Here is a 6,398-nt window from a genome sequence, read left to right as displayed (position 1 = left end):
TCTGCTTCTCTCACTATTTAGTAATGGGGGAGACAGGTTTCTGTGTAGGGATTATTTGCTTCCCAAAATCTTAGAAGGATCACAGAATAACAATAAAATGAAGGTAAAGAGAAGTCATGTATGGAAGACATCCAGAACATAAAAAGTCTGAATTTGTAGGAAAGTCGTTCACTCCATTAAATAGTAAGAACTAAAGGCTGTAAAATTACTCTCAAGACTACTAAAAGGAAAAGAGAGGCAAAATAAAAGCATAATTCAATTTGATGGAAACAAAAACAATTAATTACTTTTTATCACTATTTGCCAAACACATGCTGCATGCGATGTCACTGGTTTTAGGAATATGGTTGTCTCATCTGGCAGTTATTAGTGTTGTTGGTATGTACAACAGGTCTTCTAAAAATAGACATGTTCAAATTAGAGCTGCAAAAACCCTGATGCAGTGATTCTCTGTGGTGTCCTTCCTCATCTCTCCTCACATTTGTCAAAAACAGATTCTGTCTCTTCTAAACATTTTTAGCCATCTTTAATAGTACAGACCATCAACACAATTACTGTATTGCAGTATGTATGCATGTTCAGGGAGAAGATCCAAGATGCCTTTATTTTTCAGTTTAATTAAAGGTAAGTGGTAAAATGGAGGTGACAAAATAAGCATCTTGCATGTCCTTATTGTCAATATATCAGTATTCACAGCTTTGCTGCTTGCAATCATCTCCTGCAAATTTCTCATATATTATTTGATGTTACTCCACTGGTTTTCAAAACTGTTTAGCAAGAAATGTTAAATGCAGGCTGGACCCAGACAACTGAAGGTAGCTCTGTGGGTCAGGGGAGTGCAAGTTTCCAATGAGTGCACAGGAGGATGTATTTACAAAAGGTACTGAAGGGTGCTGGAGCAGCAAATCAGACACACTGAAAAGCTAAAGCCAGACATTGATTCTTATGTAAGTGTTACCTAATTGTTATTTCTGTCCAGAAATCAGTCCACCAGAGCTGTCTTGTGTTTCATTACAAATGACCCTTTGTGAATACCCTTGACAGCAACTGTGAGGTTTTTAAGTACTGTTTATTATGACTGCATAAACTTAACTGCAAGGACCAGCATTAGCTTTCTCTCCTGAGAATATGAAAGGTATTGTCAGGGACACTATCATTGCTGTGGGAAATACAACACCTTGCTAATCCTGCATTTGTTTAGTGCTAGAACCTACACTGTGAACTCTGGGCACCCCTTGTAGTAACCAGACAGCAGTACTCTAAAATACAGCCAGTGCAATCAAAAGAACTACAGTGTTTTTCCACACAGAATAAGTCCCAGTCATGCTCATGAATACTGTGTGCACTTTGAAAGCTGAGTCCTCCCTAGAAGAGGACTTCCAAGAGTCCCTTCTTTTTTTTCTTTTATTTCCTTTTATTTTCTTTTTTCCTTTTTTTCCCTTTTTTTCTTTTCTGAAGCACTGGGTGAATCTGAGGAAGTTTTCAGCAAGGCATCCCTCTTTCTAGTATCTGATCATTTGATTCTCAGCTTGCATAGAGATGCTAGACTTACAACTTTGGTGTGAGCAATAAGTGATCCTGTATGTGCAGGAGGGAAATTCTGCATTGTTATGCACAATTTTCTGCACAGCAGATTTTTTCTACCAGATGGAAGGCTGAACTTTTGTTCTACTTGCAGCTCCTTCATGCTTACTTTCCCTGAGTACTCAGATGTGAAGTAAAACTGTGGCTACACCTCCATGTTTATGATCTACTTGCTTTAATGTATAGCCCCCACCTCTACTTTTTGTAACACAAGCAAAGAAATGCCATGTGAGAGACAGAGCAGCCACATGTATTATATCTCACAGGAGACAGTCGGTTCCTTCAAGCAGAGACTGGATCTTTCTGGCTAGGAGGAGCACTAGATCTTCCCAGCACTGCTTCTTCTGGATCAGCAACTCTGAGATGCACCTTGGAAGGCTCTAAGACTTGGGTGGGTTTCAGAGTTGGACACCGGAGCTGGAGAGAGAAACCACCTTTTTTTTCTTGAGTGAAGGCCTGAATGACAGATTTTCACAGTGGAGGAAAATCATTGCTTCTTGAGTGATTCATACACACTCTCTGATCCTCGACTCCTCAGCTGCTTGAACCCCAGGGGCTAGGACAGGATGAAACAAAGAACTGAAAATTAGTAAGAGGCATGAAGAACACTCAGCCCATTCCCTTGACTTCTGTGGGATTGTATCTGAGCTTTCTTTGCTGAAAAGTGCTTCATTTATACAAACTAATCTGTTGCCCACATATAAGAAACATTAAATTCTCCAAGTCTGTAATTCTCAACAAATCTTATACAGGGCATTTATGCTGCCATTGAAATACAAAAAGCTTTGTCTGAGAGAAGACAGCAAAGTTAAGAGAATTGCAGCTGGAATTACTTTTACAGTCATTCTTTAGAATTCCAGATGGCTTCATCACATGTAGATATCACGTGCTAAAATGTAACTGTGTGTGGCAGAGAATCAGGGCCTACAAGGCAGGTCCACAACCCTAACGGTCAAATGTCAATTCTAAGTTACTTATGTATTTTGGTGAGTTGATTTGCATCTACATGTAGATTATGACTACAGTCAATTTTTCATCAACAATTTTCCATCAATGTCTAATAAGACAATGATTGCACTTTTGCAACTATACGAAAAAAAAATTACTTTGCATAGATCTGGAAAGATAATAATTATCATAAAGCTTACTTGACTGTGTTCAGAAAAATAGCAACTGCTCGTGGAGAATTGTCAGTGAAAAGATGTCATGTAAAAGGAAATTATAAAAATTAGACATTTGGAGTTTCTGAGAAGAAAATTTTTGAAAAATACGTTTTTGAGAAATATGAAAAAGCAGAAATAGTACCTGTTGCAAAAGCAATATGCATGTGCAGCACTGTCACACTCAGTGATTGTTATGGCTCCCTGAATAATTGCAGCAAATTAAGTTCTATAATTTTCTTTAATTCATACACAGCTAAAATAAAATTTCTTAGTTGAAAAACACAAACTGGTGTTTTGTTGACAAAAGAGCTACACTTTGAATGGAAAAAAGTATCAAACAGTGGACTGAGAACATATTTTTGTATCTAATTATGCAGCAAACTATGGAAATACCAAAATGTTGCTGATGATTTTCAATGTTATGCTTCCCTCTTCAATGTGATTAAGATGGGAAAGAACAGTGTCAGAAATACCTGAAATATGAAAAAGAAAAATTAAATTATTTCAATTTTGATAATGTACCAGCTTGTCTAGGAACTAGACAACACTAGTTGTTGTGTTAATAGTACTAGGAACACTTATCTGCAAATTAACACCAAATGAGAATGACATTTTTCCTGCAGTATTAGTCATGTGATGTAATTTGTAACCTGACAAAGTAAGCCAGAAGAAAGTAATAATTTGATCCTAGATGTTGCAATCACAGTTTCTTCCCTTCCAAAGGAATTTAAAAACATGATACTTCAGCTGATATGCTGATCCCATGTAAGTACTGAGGCATGTCTGTGCTGATGGTTGTTGCTATAACCTTGCAGTTCCAAGAAGCTTTAGTCACTCTTGCTGTCAAACCCAGTTTTAGGTTTTCACAAAACTTCTTTTACTTTCAGGCTGTGAGTTCGAAAATGTGTAGGGGATAAACATGCAGAAGGCTGTGGTGAAGAAAACCTCCTTGGGAGCGCATTACCTTTTGCAGAGTTCAGCACTTCAAAGCTTGGAACTCACAGAAAAGGAATTTGCTGATCTAACTTAAACTAAATACTCCTGTATGTATGCATTATAAAATAGTATTTAATTACAGAAACTTCACATCTGTGCTCCTACAAAAGTCATCCTTATTCCATGTGTGAAATTGATGACTGTTCCTGAGTGGGTAGATATACCTTCTTCTTTTTACACCAAATCATGTTGTTACTTTAAGGGGTTTTTAAAATTTATTGAATGCATTATTTCTAGAGAAACTCCTTACTGCATAGAGACAACTAAGTGAAATAGCTAATGTTATTCACAGCTAAGACTATGTATTTATATGCAAATACTGTATTTAAAGACCTGTAATGATAACTCTTCCTGTTTTTTACCAGTTGGGATACTACTTGAGACAACTGAAATGAGAGCCCTTGCAGAGCAATCCTAATGCAGAAGCCATCAAAGGCCAGGACAAAGTTTGCCTTAACTTTTCTCAACTAGGAACAAATGTGAAGTCATAGTAGGCAGAGAACATCCAAATTAAATCCCGTCCCTAATCAGCAGATATTTGTGCTACCAGATTTGCTAGGCAGGGTACCTTCACAATTGGGGATAAGAAAGAAAAGGGGATGGGACAAGTAGGAAGTTAATAATCTCCAATCTTGCCTACCATCTCTCCCTATGAAATGTCAAAGTCCAGTTATAAGCCTTGTACTCATGCAGCCAGGAAGGCAAACATCATCAGCATGGTTCAGAGGGCTTTCAGCACATCCCTCATGATCACTCAAGTAGATAAGGAAAAACAAGATAAACAGAACAAAGCCATCTCGAAAACACCTCACTTTGTCAGCTGAATAACAAAAACGTTTTACAGAGTTGCAGCTTGACCTAAGGTAGATTCATTAATTTCCCTCCTGCTCTGCTCAGTTCCCCACTGCTGGGTTAGTGATCTGTGATAGCTGCTGACCTTTTTCCTAAGGACACCCTTGTCCCTGCCTTAGGAACGCTTCCTGCTAATAATGTTCAAGTGCCTTTCCCATATCACTTCTGACATATAATTTTGCTGTGTTTTTCACACTGAGGGCACTACCATATAATTTCTCTTCCCCTGCTGTTTCCAGCATTGTCACTTACAGCCTTGAGCCTTCTTTTGTGACGCAGCTGGAGGTTGGCAGCTGGGTGCAGAAACCCTTCTGCAGAGGTTTCCATGGGTAATGTTGATTCTCCAGGCAGCTGCAGTGCTATGCAGCAAGCTTTAGAGCTCCTTTTTATAGATGCAGTTATCAGTATGCTTTGACTCCCAGGGCCACAGTCATACCAAGAATAATCAAAATACTGGCGGTTCCCAGACTACACGTGGATGTGACTTGTCCTTACAGCCAGTAACCTTCATAGACATGAAGCTGTGAAGCCTTTAGGGAACAATGGAAATTAACTTTAAAAATACATTTCTGTCCTTGCTATGCAGTCTGTTCTAAAGTTCAGTGAATGCTGATGGAACAATTCAACGTGAACAGGTTTAATCAGGCCTGCAGACTACAATTATGTAAGCATGATGCAATTTGCTAGGACAAAAACATGGAACAAGTTCAGCATTTCATTACATTTCATTGTGGATTGAGAGCCTTAATCCATATGTAGGTGAGGATTGACTAAACTTGGTAGGCAGCTGGTTGTAACAGGAACTAAAGGTGTCTGGATGTGATGATTATATATAATATATATATATATAAACACACACACACACACACACACACACACACAATGTTTACTTCTTACTGGATACTCTATACTGCCAAATATACTTAACCTTAACTGTTTTTCCCCAAGTATGGAGCAGCAGATTTATTTCAGGTCATGGGAAGAAAGCTCCAGCCAAAAAATAGAGCTGCAAGGAAGCAGGGTACACTTGTGTGGCATGGTTAAGCAAGTACAGACACAAAGATGAGTGGCTGTATGGAAAATCACATGAGCTAGGGAAGCCACGTATGCTGTGGGACTTTCATCCCTTATTTAGGATACTACAGCACCCAGTCTGTAGTGAGAATTATCTTTTTATCTCTTCTTCCATGTCGATGCATCCATATTTTTTAAAAGGGGCAATTAAATCATCTTGTAAGCAGTTAAGGGTTTTTAAAAAGTTTAAATTCCTGTCTGGATCTGAGAAAGCAGAGCTGCTGCCTTTGCTGGAAATGGTGTTTCTTACTGGTATTTCTTATGAACAGATTCACCCATGTGTGAACAGTGTGCTGTTTTAAAAATATTAGGCACACTATATCCATGTACACCTATATTCACACACAACTTATTCTTTCTCAGTCCTGTAGTGCTTTTCTTTGCCCCAACAATTTCTCTTCTTTGGCCTCCCTGAAGCCAGCAAAAAAGAACCTCAGGGGAAAAAAACCCCAGACACATATCTGATATTCAAAATAATAAATAAATTTCTGTCATTCTTGAATAGATAAAGATCTTTATCATTCCCACAGGCAGTCAAAGAATACTTCCAGCATAAATATTATTGAGGATTTTCTCCTGGTGCTTCTTCTCCACTTCTGGTCTTAAGAGTAACAAATGGCTGTGGGGTGGTATATGAGTAGCTGAACCATATTTCAGCACTGCTGATACATCAAACATAGGTGACGTAGCACATATATCACAGTGTTAGGAAGCATAAAGCCACTCCAG

General features: G+C 38.4%; 1 long non-coding RNA gene across 1 annotated transcript; it reads right to left on the bottom strand.

The window, feature by feature from the left end:
* Positions 1-592: 592 nt before the first annotated feature.
* On the bottom strand, positions 593-4,982 carry LOC135446103 (uncharacterized). The gene is made up of 3 exons (XR_010439666.1): positions 4,848-4,982; positions 3,141-3,220; positions 593-2,140 (listed from the first exon to the last, which is right to left on the bottom strand). It is a non-coding gene; the product is annotated as an uncharacterized LOC135446103 (long non-coding RNA).
* Positions 4,983-6,398: the final 1,416 nt, after the last annotated feature.

This window comes from Zonotrichia leucophrys, chromosome 1 (assembly GCF_028769735.1).
Source record: "Zonotrichia leucophrys gambelii isolate GWCS_2022_RI chromosome 1, RI_Zleu_2.0, whole genome shotgun sequence".
NCBI lineage: Eukaryota > Metazoa > Chordata > Aves > Passeriformes > Passerellidae > Zonotrichia > Zonotrichia leucophrys.
This window is presented reverse-complemented; position numbering and strand designations above follow the sequence as displayed.